The sequence below is a fragment of the Schistocerca nitens genome, chromosome 1 (genome assembly GCF_023898315.1).
Source record: "Schistocerca nitens isolate TAMUIC-IGC-003100 chromosome 1, iqSchNite1.1, whole genome shotgun sequence".
Taxonomy (NCBI): domain Eukaryota; kingdom Metazoa; phylum Arthropoda; class Insecta; order Orthoptera; family Acrididae; genus Schistocerca; species Schistocerca nitens.
Genome location: NC_064614.1, coordinates 573041493 through 573056729, shown reverse-complemented (window position 1 = coordinate 573056729; position 15237 = coordinate 573041493). Strand labels below are relative to the sequence as shown.

The 15237-nt window shown below is 42.1% G+C and overlaps 1 protein-coding gene across 4 annotated transcripts in view; it reads left to right on the top strand.

The window, feature by feature from the left end:
- The window catches only part of LOC126255078 (adenomatous polyposis coli protein-like), a 507167-nt gene that overhangs the window by 334036 nt on the left and 157894 nt on the right, over window positions 1-15237 (top strand). Inside the window, exon 1 of one of the 4 annotated variants that reach the window (XM_049955367.1) lies at window positions 10613-10744. The exons of the other annotated variants lie outside the window; for them this stretch is intronic. The gene's annotated coding sequence lies outside the window, so the exon portion shown is untranslated. Of the gene's footprint in view, window positions 1-10612; window positions 10745-15237 lie in introns of those variants that run through there. 4 annotated transcript variants of the gene reach the window in all.

The window sequence follows — 15237 nt, the reverse complement described above, 5'->3', positions numbered from 1 at the left end:
TCTATTCACACCATTGTTCACAATGGACGCATCTACTTGTGTGTGGGGCCGGGCACAGCTTTAAACATACCTTGATAGTGACGTCTCATGTAGTGGTAATGCACTCTTTAAAACTGTGAAGGAAACAGAAATAATATACAGGAAGTGAAAGATTCTCCAACTTAGACAGAAACCATGCCGCAGTAATGAGAATAGAAGTACATGAAAGGGAAGCAGCAGTTGATAAGATAATGAGACAGGGAGTGTTGTAGTATATTCGGGCCGTTATTCGATGTGTAAATTGAGCAAGTAGTAAAAGAAACAAGGGGCATTTCAAAAAAGAATTAAAGTACAGGAAGAAGAAATAAAAACTTTATGGTTTACTGACGATATTGTAATTCCGTCAGATGGCAAAGTACTTGGAAGATCGCTTGAACGGAATGGATTGTAGTCTATTTAAATCAGGCATACTGGTAGAATTAGATTAGGAAACTGCATACTAAAAGTAGTAGATGACTTTTGCTATTTGGTTGGCATCTAAATAAATGACGATGGCTGAAGTAGAGAAATATGTCAACACTTAATATAAATTTAAATGTTGGGAAATATTTTCTAATGGTATTTGTCTGGAAGAAAGTATCCTACGAAAGTAAAACGCTGACGAAAATCAGTTCAGAGAATAAAGTTTTTAAAACCTGGCGCTATATAAGAATGCAGAAGATGGATGGATGGAATACCTAATGAAGAGGTATTGAGTCGAACTGGGGACAATAGAAATACTTGACAGAACTTGACTAAAAGAATGTATCGGTTCATAGGACACATCGCGAGGCATGAAGAAATAATCGGTGTGGTGATAGATGCATGAACAAATCGTCCATTTGGTGGTGGATGGAAGTTCGGGTGCAAAAATTGTTGTGGATGACCAAGGCTCGACTGCAGTAAGTAGGTTCAAATGTAGGTTGCAGTAACTGTGCAGAGATGTAGACCCCTGTCATCATAAACTGGTGGGTACGGATTGTTGTTTTCTTAGCATCCCACACCTCTAGCGGAGGAATTTTTATTTGTTTATTCGTATGACTCCCATGCTGTTTAAAATGACCGGTATATAACATTAGCAATGCTACATAGAACAGGAATATGAAAACACAAAACTACATATAAAACTAACTAAATGTCACTATCTAATTTACTAATCCATAGAAGAGCCGTATCATCAGCTTTCACGAGGTCGCTCCCACTCCCCTGGTAGGAACGCTTGATTGCTTGATGTCTGATTCGGAGCCCCCACAGTCACAAACCGGAGACTCTGTAGCAACCCATTTGTAGAGAGTCCGCGCATCGTCCATGCCCAGTGCGAGTTGTGTTCAGTTTGACCTACAGTTTCCTGTTGAGTTCTGCGCCAGCAGTATGAAAGTTATACTTTCAGAACCACTCACGCTCTTCAGGGTTTTCAATAAGTTGACAGCACTGGTCCCACAGGTTTCTCACTCCGTTATTACTGGCATCTAGTTGTTGTGCTTGCCGTAGTGGTGGCTTTCTTGGATGGAGCCTATTTCGTCGTAATCTTGGTATGTCTTCCTATATTGATAATTCAAGGTTCTCCTGTAGTTTGCGGTATTTCCTAAGCACGGTCTCGCTTCTGCGGATTGCGGGTGAATACTTGTTACTCAGCAGAGGAAGCCGCTAAATCGGTGTTGGTCGTATTACCCCAGTTATTAACCGCATAATGTGGTTCAACTGGACGTCGATTAAGTTTGTGTGGTAACTGTTTAGCCACACCGGGGCACAATACCCGGCTGCTGAGATCAGCGCAATGGATAGTGTGCTCAAGGTATATGCTGAAGCTCCCATGCCATTCCTCACAATTTTTGAATAATATTGTTAAGAGTTTTTATCTTGTCAACAGTATTTTCAAGATGTTTTATTTATGAAAGGGTGCGGTCAAGGGTGACACAAGGTGCTTAGAATACTCGTCATGGCAAAGAGTGTTTCAGTTACGTTTCTCTCTGAGCTCCGCGTTTGCTTGCTTGTTTGTTTGTCAGCTGGACTGTACATAATTCAGTTTCACTTCAAATGGTTGGTTCAAATGGCTCTGAGCACTATGGGACTCAACATCTTAGGTCATAAGTCCCCTAGAACTTAGAACTACTTAAACCTAACTAACCTAAGGACATCACACACACCCATGCCCGAGGCAGGATTCGAACCTGCGACCGTAGCAGTCCCGCGGTTCCAGACTGCAGCGCCAGAACCGCTAGACCACCGCGGCCGGCTCAGTTTCACTTGTACTGGATTTAAGTTGTTACTTTCTAAAAAAGGCGCTCATAACGGACGAGCGGAGACAATTCTCACAGATCTAGTCAAGATTCTTGGTTCTACAAACAAAAGCGATTTCGTCCGCTTAGCAGAATTTTGGCATTTGTGAGATTGGAGATACGCAGGTTGAATGATAGGGGACTATTACGGAGCCCTATGGTAGACCATTACTTAATTCCTCTCCTTGCTCACATTTTCTCCCAAATAAACACGGAAACTCTATTGTTTATCATGATGTTGTTGAGAGTTAAAGTTTTTCGGCATCGGATTGTTTTTAGTAATAGTGTATCATCACCTCTCTCTAGACTGTGTCATATGCCGCGGTTAGGTCTACGAACGAGACAGATGTGTTCATGTTTTCTTGGAAACCAGCCTCCTCTATGAAAGTTGTTAGGGCGAGTACTTGGTCGCAGCAACTTCTCTGTGGCCTGAAACCCGCTTGCTCAGCTGGGATATGCTCCAGCCACACCAGATGTTGGATTTCCCGGGTACAAACATGCAGACAAATCAAAATCTAGCTGAGGAAGGCTTCTGCGATAAGTCTGGTGCCACACCCCCTGTAGTGGGTCCTGTAATAGCTGACGTTCACAGTATAACCCTTTCACTCTGCAGCTGAGCGTACGCTGTTTGAAACTTCCTTACAGATTAAAATGTAGAATTGGTCCAAGACTCAAACCTGGAACATTCTTCACTTGTGCAATGTTGTCGCCTATTTCCTGCGAAAAGGAAAGTTCACTTTATAGTTCCGGTTCGGCATACAGCATCTAATGACGGGCTTAGAGAACTTCAAAATGCGCAGAGAAGTCGCTTACTTAACACACTAATTTTTCACGAAGTTGCGTTCGTTCGACTCCTGATCACACTAGACCATCTTTAATAAATTTACATATCATTGTCTTCTTTGCAACTGAAGTTACAGAAACAAAATGTCTATATTTTGTCCATGAGTACTAAAGAACCAAAATTGTGTTGCTCTGTGGAACAGCAACCAGTCACATGTTTTTTCGACAAAGAGATTTCTTCTATCTAATGGGACTGATCGTTGTCCTTTCAACACAACTTGAAATTTTGTTTGATAATATCCCAAAAGACAGATTCTGCAGACCAGCCGCTTTATACCAACTTCGCGGCCATTTTCTCTCTGTAATCGCCCAAAACACACATTTTGGTCAGTAAGTTGCTGTCTGTAGAAAGAATTGCGTCGGTATTTATAAAATTATTTGTGATGCTGGTTTCTTCCGAATCAGAGGTACACGGGTAAGCAAATGTTCAGTGGCCGCCTTATATTATTAAATAAAAATCTCCATTAATCTAAAAATCTAAATCTAACAATTACTTTATGCTCAAGGACTAGTATGTGTTCCACAGCGTCTCTCTTCTCAGAGACTTATAAATTAAGTTTCGTATCGTATTATTCCTTGAAGGATGAGAAATTTTGGAAGGAAGTAGCTGTACAGGGATCTTTCGTCACTTCTGCTTAGTAAATTACTGACACATGTTGCAGACGGTGAAAAGTTCTCAACTTAACATACAGTGCACGGTATGTTTCAAGAAAAAATGGACAAATGAACATTGTTCTGCGTTTCCGCCGCCTCAGGACAAATATACTTTAAAATTTCATTTTATTCGAACTGTAACGTTATTTTTTAACATTTTCAGTGATAATATTGCAATTCAGTTATCTGGTACATGGAAAAGAACTGGCATTACGTAACTCCTGAACAGCAGTAGCCTTTACTTTGATTAAGCTGACAGATATGAGTGATTACAGAAACACACTGCAGCCACACTTACACGTGCAGTAGTTGGACAAAAATACTGAAACATAGCAAGAAACGCCTGCTTCAACATACATGCAACGCTAGCCAAGCAAGTAACTCTCGTTTTTGTGTTTGACACTAAAGCACTTGTGCAATGCCCTCAGTACGTTACAAGTGACAGTCGTCAGAACAGTGATCTGTGTAGTTGTTGAGGACATTAGGTTGGAGCTAAGTGATTTCGAACGTAAGCAGTTTCTTGGTGCTCATATAGATGGTCTACCGCAACCAGGAAACCAATGTGATACTTCCTGGCAGATTAAAACTGTGTGCCTGACCGACACTCTTACTCGGGACCTTTGTCTTTCGCGGGCAAGTACTCTGTCAACTGAGCTACCCAAGCCCGACTCACGACCTGTCCTCACAGCTTTACTTCCGCCAGTACCTTTTCAGGAAGCCGAAGTGTTTGGTGTTTCAAGAGGCATCACATTGTACATTGATACAGCATGCAGGAAACGCAGAAAAACATCATCCGCTAAGTCAAAGCGCAGATGTGAGCGAACGTTGAGCGATCGTATCAGACAGCTTTTGTAGAGGATTGTGACGAAAACTAAGAGGACAGCAGCTGCAGATGTCAGTGCAGAACTGAATGTCGCACTCACGACCCCTATCAGCACCAAACCAACACTAAGGGAGCTCAAGAAGCAGGGAATTGCAGGGCGAACTGGAATTACAAAACCACTTATCACTGATGCAGATTCGCGTAACACGAAAACTTGGTGGTGCCGAAGCCATAAAACCTGGCCTATAGAGCAATGGAAGAAAGTCATTTGATGAATCTTGTTTCACCCTGTTTCCACTCTCTGGCCGTGTTTATGTCGCAAGAGTGAAACGTGGCATAGGGGTCGGTAATGATTTGGACAGCCATATCGTGATGTTCCATGGGTTCATTGTTACTCTGCGAGGTTTCATTACCGCCAAGCATTTATGTGACCATTTCGACTGATCTAATCCACCCCATGATAAAATACTTTTTCCCCAATGCCTGTGATGTGTTGCAAGACGTCAGGCCCTGTACTTAAACAGCTCGCATCGTCCAGAACTGGTTTCGTATCTCAAGGACGAATTGTCGCATCACCCATGGGCATCAGTCACGAGGTTTCCGTGTTATTGAGCCTTTGTGCTGTACTTCGGAAAGAACGGTGCGTGATCGCAATCCATCATCATTATGCGTGAACGTACCACTATTTAGCAGGAAGAATAGTATAAGATTCTATTGAAAACCTTACAGGATCTGTATTTATCCATTCCGAGACGACTGGAAGCTGCTTTGAATGCCAGTGGTTTTCAAACAACGCAAGAGACGTGGTAATGTGTTGTGTTTCTTGGTGTTCCCATATTTTTGTCCAACCCCTGTTCATCTCGAGTTTTCAGCTGTATGGAACCGCCAAGTAAATTACGGAGGCATCACAGAAGTGATGATGCTCCATCTAGCCACTTCAGTGAGTAAAAACACAATTACCAACGCTAGTCACCCTACCATTTGCGAATAACGAAATTAGTAAACATCACAATAGCATAACACGAGAATTTTGAAAATAATTTTGATGTCTAATGCTGAACGGCTTAAGAACTGGACGTTTTACTGAGCGCATTGTCTCAGCTGCGGTGTTAAACGCTTTAACTCTGGCGCGTTTGTCAAACATGAGTGTGGTTTTATCACAAACTAGCAACATTAGCTGTAATTGTTTAGCTTGTTGCACAGTAGGCTCAATGCTTTAATGTAATGAGCGCTTCCACTTCGCTTATCGTGAATGAGGATGAATCCCCTTACCAAAAGTTTCCTGTCGTGTGAATGTCAGATTTCTTTTTACTATATAGCAACTTAAATATACTATCATAGATGTGCCGCAGCACGATTCCGCGATGATAAACGTAGTTCCTCAGTAGATGTGGTTCTAGAGTGACTTCCAGGAGCAGCTACAGTGCTTCGGCATTCTAGCATACCATTTGATCCTTTCCAGAGGTTATCAGAGTTTGAAGCGCCCTCACTCAAATCACTTCTACGCAAAAAGACCTTAAATATTGCACTAACTCAGAGCAACATGTTTAAATCAGTGCATGATAACTATAGCCGACATAATAGTCTTGAGAGATTCAGCAACAGTACTCATATTTAATATAATTCTCATTTAGTGTTCAGCAACCTGTCTTCTCTACTCAGAATCACATATCAAAGTACTGTGATTTGTAATCTAATTAAAAATGCGCAACTGAGTAGGAACAATAAATGAGAATTAAAACGAATTAATAAGTTGACAAGGCGCGTTTGATAGTGGCCGTGAATAATATGACGAGAAAGCGATGGTAGGATTCTGTTTACGCATCTGCGCACGAGTGCTCTTTGGTGGGAGACTATGAACAGCAGCGCTCCTCTTACGTCAGCATTCTGACGCAGACTCCGCACAGCTGCGGTACGTGACGTAACGCATACGTCACGTCGCGAAAAGCGTCACCCATTCGTCTAGGGTGGCAAGCCGTTGCAGAAGTCAATAGCACTGATACGATGTAAATTATCCTAGGATATATTAAGTGGATTTTGACGTCTTCATGCTTCAGAGTTAATATTATAACGTCTTGTATCACGGTTGAATTATAACTATGAAGTTCCACTTACGAAAATAACTGACGAAAATCAGAGAAGCAAAAGAAACCGAAGCCACAAATAACACGAATACTTGTCAGCAGTCATTAGTGTCATTTCCGTTGCAGTATTACTCTGCTGAAGCTCCATTTCCCAATCTGCTAGTTAACATGCCAACAAAATGTTAACTTTAATTGGGGTGTCGTATTTGGTTGGGTAGAACGGTATCTATAAAAGTTAAGCAAATGATAAATGATTTTAATTTACCATGAGGAGGATAAGCCTCTTATAAAACGTTAACAGCGAAATATAATTTACATTGGACTGAACATTTATTTTGCGACTTATATTAAAAGAAAAAGTAATCCTTTGCTTGAAAGACACAGACTGGTCGTGCCTGGCTTGGATGGTTCCACCGGCCTAACGCCACCCAGGAAAATTCATCTATAGAATTAAACGAAAGCTACGATGCGAAATGTAATTCGGGCGCAACAATAGGGATTCAGTTAACACTGAGCAGGATGCCCGTGACACATTAAAGCTACACCAAGAAAAATACAAAATTGCGAAAAGTTGGTTAATTTGTGTAAAGAATTAGTCACAAGTAAATCATTGTTAGACCGTTGCAAGCGAAAGCTGATGCCGCGAGCTGAAGGCTGTCGAGACCTTTACTGAACACGATGAATCAAATGAACAGCTGCACGCACACTTATGAAACTGAACTATTATAAAAGCCGTCGCACCTTAAATCGGTCAGACTATGCAGCATGATTATTACTGCCTGGGGCTCTGAGAGAAATCCGTTAAGGCTACAACTAGAGTGAATCTTACACAGATTCAGCTACAATATTCAACTACTATAAACTAGCGCCTAAGAGCAACCTCACTCAACAAATTCCCAGAACCAAGGGACCAGTACCCTGACCAAATTGGGGACCACATATAGATAGCAGTAGTTGTCAGAGAAGACCTTCACCGCATCACAATAGCGTTACGACTAGAAGGGAACGAAACCCCTTTGCCGCTGTCGCAGCTTACACAAAGGTTGGCTAAACTGCCAAACAGCAGACTAGAAGTTTACCCGCCATCAGACATGAAAACTAAATATTCATGGCATTCTCTCACTCTGCCATTTTAAGTTCATAGGAATGGGAAAGGAGGATAGCGGTACAATAAAAATATATAATAATTAAGTGTGGAGAAGATATAGGAAGCACAAATATGTAATAAACCAATACATGGATATAAAGTAGACATAGACTAAACAAGAATTCAGTAATGAATGCACTTGTGACTGATAGAATCGGCAGTTGAATATGCTTCTGCCTCGTGGCACGTTTATTCAATGTACCGTAAGTATAAGGTGCTGAAGGACTTGTGAAATGACGTTAAATTTTATTGAAACATTACGAAGGTGCTAATATGGAGATCGTTCACTTCTAGGGGGAATGTAAGTAATAGATTTTAGTTTAGCTGCCACCGTAGGTCTGGGACATCGTTCCTCTACTCTCAAAAGTCCAATAGAGGAGTGCTGACGTGTTTAGCGTGTCTTTACATGTATCTGGCGCAGCGTAGTCACCCGCTGTAAAACTTATGACCACGGTCATAGTCTTCAATACGCGGGAGTGGAATCCCATTGAACTGAATCACGGGTTTTAGTTTATCATTTTTTGTGATGTTGCCCTCTTTTTAGTTGCTCGCGGTGAGCCTTCAATAACGTGATGTTACATATATTATTTTTGGAGAGGGATGGAGTCCTCGACCCCACGAGATCTTTCAGCAGTTAAGAAACTGTAGTCGCGTTAGAGAAGGCTTGATTCATATTCTCGTAGAGCCATCCTGATGCAAATTTTCTGCAGTTTACAATAGCGACTTCCTCTACTTACTGTAAAGATTCGTGATTTAAGGTATAAGGCCTCGGAGGATTCCTCGCTCTCCCTCCTTGCAAGTGCTGAACCAGGGTGCCGATTCTGGTGGGAAAGGAGTTCACAATTTGTGACGGGCTGCCCTCCCTTCTCTACCCCCCACCCCACCCAAGTATAACTCACCCTCGCCTTTAACATGCCACAGATGTCTATTTTAATTATGATGATGATGGACTGTAAAATGTTTTAATATACTGTTTGTTAGGTCACTGCTTAATACAGCGTTTTGACATAACATCCAAAAAATTGGAAGTCAGAAATGTGTAAAGCAGTCGTCCGGAAAATTGTAATCTACATGTTTCATTCCATTCATCTAAGATCTACAATAGGAACGAACTCTTATATATTTGGCGTCCTGTTTTATACGATATAAAATTAATCGTGAGTCCTTTCCTTCTGTCTTATTTGATGTCCTGATCTGACAGTTCTCTTGTGGTCTCACGAACCTTTCCGGGATTTATTAATTGTAGCAGCTGTGGTCAATCGCGAATAGCATCCGTGCCCTAGTTGTAATACTTCCTAAGACAAAAAAAAGACGTATCAGATAGGAATTAAACGAATGGGACGGAAATCTGTAGATATGACGGTCATATGATTACAATTTAACAAAAATCGGATTATTGAAGAGAGAGAGCTTCACAAACTGAGCAAGTCAATAACACATTGGTCCACCTCTGGCCATTACGCACACAGTTATTCGACCGGCATTGATTGATAGTTGCTGGATGCCCTCATGAGGGATATCGTGCCAAATTCGCTGGTCAGCGAGGCTCTGTTCGAAGTGGGACTGCCATGAAGACGCGTCTGGAGACACGCAGAACAGCGGTGGGATACTGACCTGACTGTCACCCAATATAAGGCCCGACAACAGGGAGGGATGCCCTGGGATGCCAATTCTTTTCATAGCAACACGTTTGGTTGCCGTTCGCGGCACCGCTACAGGACAGCGGTACGTCGACGATATTCTGCGCCCCGTTTTGTTGCCTTTCATGGCAAGGCAAGCTCGGCTTACATTTCAGCAAGTTAATTCTAGCCCGCACACGGGGGGGTTTCTACTGCTTGTCTTCACACTTGTCAAGCCCTACCTTGGCCAGCAAGATCATGGATCTCTCCCCATTTGAGAACGCTTGGAGCAGTGCTCTCGAATCAGTTAGGGATTTAGACGATCTAACGCGCTAATTGGATAGAAGTTGTCACAATATCCCTCAGGAGGGCACACAACAAACCAATCAACGCCACGCCGATCAACTGCTTGCGTAAGGGCCAGATGCGTACCAACGCGTTATTGATCAATTTTCGTGGAATTGTAATCATTTGTTTGTACGTGTATACCAATTTCTGACCAATCGGATAATTCCTTCGTGGTCCCTCCTCCCCCCCCCCTTTTCGTGTATTTTGAGCTAGCTGCAAGCCCAAGTTCTTAGGCGAACGGATGGAAGGTATGCTATGTTGAACATAGCTCGTAATATTCCTGAATCCTTGCCATTTTCGATGTTGTTGGGTTTCCATGCTGTGTCATTCTCCGAAATTTGACTGACAAGTTTGGAAATTGTTAAGCATAAAAATATAAACGCTTTCAGTAAAATACCGTAAGGTTGGGGGAAGGGTACGTGTTGCCGTCGCCCTACCACCACCTGGGATCCACGCCTGCATTCTTGTCCAGCTGAGTAAGTTTCCTCTCTGTTGGCACATTGAACTCTAACCTTTACCTCCTCCAGGTCTTGAGTAGTATGTTTATTAAAATTCTATAGCGATAGCTGTTAGAAAAATGACACAGACGAGGTGCCATTCACAACTCGCGGACCGGAATGTAGCCCCCTGCGTTAGGGCCGCGCACTGGCGCTGTGCATAGGTGAGCGCCGAGATCGCGTGGGCGGGCAGGTATCGGTGAGCTGCGCTGACACAAAGCGGCGCGGAGGCAGCCGAACAGCCTTGCGGCTCGGCTCGGCTCGGCGTGGCTGGCGCACGACCGGTTGCGACACGGGCGGAGGCCGCAGCCGCAGCCACGCTGCACACCGCGGCACGCGCGCACGGCCAGTCTCCGGTCCAGTGGCGCCGCGGCCGCACCGCACTCCGTCGCCGGGGACCAGTAGCAGCAGCGCCAGCATGGGCACGCGCAGGTGCGTAGCCGCCCGCCTTCTGGGTCAGCGCCGCGATTCGCTTTCTGCCGCTCTCGCCACCCCGGAACTAGGAGCGCGCCACGCCACGCCGCACTGCGCCGGATTGGACAGACTCTCGACGCATTCCTCAGGCGCGCAAGGCCTCTCCGAGGTCCCAAATGTCACCTAGTCCCGTTCTGCTTCAGGTGATCGTGTTGACTGTCCGCTCCTTGCAAATCACTGCATTTCGCATGGTGATGTCCCTTTTATCTTAACACATACACAAAATCTGATATCTTCCGATTAATGGATGGCGAACGGGAATAGTGTTGTTATTTAGGTGTAACTACACTGTTTTTGGTATAATTTTACGAATTTCGCGAGTTATTAGATATGTCTTAAAGTTTCTACCAGTTCAGATTTTTTCGGCGGTGCTGTTACTATCTCCCTTGAGCAAACAACTCTGTTGCCATTCTTTGCCATTCTGCCTTGACTCTAGCAGTATTCTAGTATGTACTGCGCAAGTGTCATTGGTAAATAGTATTTCACAGATAACTTCGATTTACCCAGAGTCGTACAAATAAATTGAAGCCTGCCTTTCTTTTTATACGTAATCGATTGACTTCGTCCACGACATATCGGTGTAACACGACAGTATTGTCTCAGTCGTGTTTTCAACGGTTACCGCTTTCTTCACGTTTCAATACATTATGAGCTATTCGCCAATTTTTTGTCATTTCTACTATAGGTACTGAGTTAACATGGGCGTTCACAGTAAGCATAATCACTGCTGCTCTCATTGGCCTAATTTTTATCCTTTTTTTCTTTTTTCTGAAACTTAATAAGTGGTTAACGCGTTATCTATCGTCATACCGAAACTTTCTCTTCTCTGGAGGTGTGCGTTTGCGGGAAAATTATTTCAGATTACTGATACTGTTGCATTGCAACCGCCTTGGAAACTAAGTCCTCCAAACGTTTATTGCTGTAAATAGTTCGTCCTGTATGATTTTCGTCGGTCATGATAGCATTTTCTATCCCTCGTGCGCGTAACCAACGAATTTCTCTTAATCTATCCTGTGTGCCACTACGTGCGATGTAATTTTAAGAACAAATATGATTAATGCAGCCACTATGTAAGTTATCATATTTACTCTGTCAACAAATGTGTTCTTGATTAGCTTTGGAACGCCCATTCTCGGAATTTTGACGGAGCCTTTCCGTGATGTTACAAGGATAAGGAGTCTCCTATCATGAAGACGAATGGTGATTTTTTTTGCAAAAAAATGTTTACTCTGTTTGCGATTCTAAATTCTTGCAATGTGCTGTCTGCGATTCCCAACTGGTAAATCTCATAAAAACGGTACAGTAATCCACATACCACACTCAACAGCACTGTGTTGTTTGTAGCAAAGTTGAACTTTCTTTTAAGACACGTAGACAGTGGATGTAATTTCTCGGTTGTAGGAGAAATAAGAGATTATGCCATCTTCAGCGCCTACTACTAAAACTCACTGGCTGCAAAGATATCGCATCAGTTTATTAATTGAAAAACATTTGTAGGTAATAGTGTCGAGACTTCTCCTTTGAAAACTATACTATATCTGCACCAAATAACGCAATTTTGTAGAACGCAAGGGCGTTTGCGGTTCGTATTGCAGTGCAGAGTTTCAGCCAACTCCGGTTATTACAACTGCGATACCCGGCAACAATTAAGTTATAATTTCCTTCCGAACATTATTCATCTTCCAATAACGTTACAACAGATGAATTTTCTGCACGAAACTTTTTGTTGATCGCAGAATTCTGTAATGGGTATGCGGATAGGAACTGCAGAGTAACGGATCGTCCGTGAACTTTAGGATCGGGTTCGGTTGCCTCATTCTGCCAGCATGACTAAGAGGTCTCGCAGCTGCTGCTGCTGCTGCTGCTGCGGCGCTGCATGACGCCAGGTCGCTTTCGGAGTCTGATCACAGCGTGGTGAGAGCAGCTCTGTGGTGCAGGCATTTCCGTTGACAGAGCACACATACTCTAACGAAAATACAAATGATCTTCGCATTAAGTCAAAAGTAATATTCAGTTCAAAAATTCAGTCTAGATTAGTTTTAGTGCCTCTTAGTGATGCACCAACTTTTCTTCACACGTTTTCCAGCATACAACGTTTTCCTAGTGCTGTTATTAAGTCCGAATACTGATTTGATAAAATTCCAAGCCTGTGCAAGCATCTTCCTTTCTATATAACTGCTGCAACCTACATCCTTTTACAGATATCACCAATTAAACTATGGACGGTAAATGATCTAATTATTAATAAAGCGAAAGTCAAGCGTCATTTCCTGAATTTTTTCTGTTTCTATATTCTGAGATGGTAAATATTGCAGTGCAGAAATAGAATTTTATCAGTGAGGTATAATATATTCATGTAAATTCCAGAAAAATAAGTGCTTGTTTTTACTAGACGCTGTTCTGCGAAAGATATGTAAATAAACAAAGGTTAAAAACTACCGATTAACTGGCAATTTTATTCCTTGTCTGACAACATTCAGCGATACAGAGCACGAATTTGTTGCGGAATGCTCGTTGGAGTTATTTACTTAAAAAACAAAAACACTTTCCTGCAAGAGCTCTATGTACTACAGTATTAAGTTTTCGTAGCGCCCTCTGCGCCTTGAATGGTGCTGAACCCTGACCCTGAACCTTCACATTCGCTACGGCATATAGAAAGAAGATGCCGTAGTCAACTGTGAGCAACGAAGTGTGCAATGACGACTAAAAGGTAACGAGGTTCGTTTGTGTCAATCAAAGACTTCCGTTGTAGAAGGCAGATATCCGTAAGACACTGTCCGACGTAAGTAGTACGTAATACGGTATACCTACTATTCAACGAATTCCAGGTTTCATGTACTTCCTTGCACAAAGGAAGAATAGTTTGCTTACCAAGTTACCGTGTGCTCAATGTAAATCTGTAACAATACGACGCAAATCAGAAGCCGCACATGAGGTGTAACACAGAGGCACTAATTGTGCACAGTTAGTATTACGCTGACAGGCATAAAATGGGAACGTCGGCCTGTCGATCCACTGATATGATGATGATGATGATGATGATGATGATGATGATGATGATGATGATGATGATGATGATGATTACCTACTAGGAACCTTAACGAGGCTTGTTTTGTTCCATTACCATCAAAGTGAATGGAAACTTGAGAAACAACAAGCCGGAAGTCGAAAACATTTTGAATAATCATTTTTTTTAAATGTTGTGGAGAAAATAGGATCTAAATGTTCATTAGAAGAAGCAAGGCAGTTAATGGAAGAGGCCCCACACAATTTGATATAAGAGAAATTCCACCCACTTCTCCTTCTGAAATTAGGAAGATAATAAACTCTCTCAAGAATAAAAGCTCACATGGAATTGATGGCATTTCCAGCAGGAAAATAAAAGCTTGTTCCCAAGAAATATGTGGGATTCTTAGCCACATATGTAATAGCTCTCTGAAGCAGGATATTTTCCCAGATAGACTGAAGTATGTCATTGTTAAACCACTGCATAAAAAAGGGGATGCGTCTGATGTCAACAACTACCACCCACTCTCTCTTCTGACTACCTTATCCAAAATTCTTGAAAAAGTTTAGTGCTCTGAGTAACCGGATTTTTTGTGATCTCTCAAAGGTTTTTGATTGTGTAAATCATGCAACACTCCTAGATAAGCTCAAGTACTCTGGTATGAATGGGGCAGCGCCCAAATGGTTTAAATCATACCTAACTGGAAGAGTGCAGAAAGGTGAAATAAGCAGTTCACATAATGTGCAAAAAACTGGTGATTTTTCAAACTGGGGAACAATAAAGAATGGGGTGCCGCAAGGTTCGGTCTTGGGTCCTCTGCTCTTCTTAATATATATTAATGACTTGCCATTCTATATTCATGAAGATAAAAAGCTGGTACTTTTTGCCGATGATACAAGCATAGCTATCGCACCCAATACACAAGAATTAACTGATGAAATTGTTAACTATGTTTTTCAGAAAATCGTTAAGTGGTTCTCTGCAAATGGGCTCTCATTAAACTTTGACAAAACACAGTATATACAGTTCCACACAGTAAATGGAATGACACCATTAATAAATATAGACTTCGATCAGATGTCGGTATCTAACGTAGAATATTCAAAATTTCTAGGTGTATGCATTTATGAGGGGTTGAACTGGAAAAACACACTGAAGATCTGCTTAAAAGTTTGAGTTCAGCTACTTACGCTATTAGGGTTGCTAGTAGGTTGCTGGAGCTCATCCAAGATCATCCTGCAGACACTTATTTAAAGAGCTAGGGATCTTCACTGTAGCCTCACTATATATATATATATATATATATATATATATATATATATATATTATTAACAATCCGAACGAATTCAAAAGTAATAGCCGTGTACATGGCTACAACACTAGGAGAAAGGATGATCTCTACTACTCACTACTTTGGCTCAGAAGGGGTAAATTATGCTGCGAC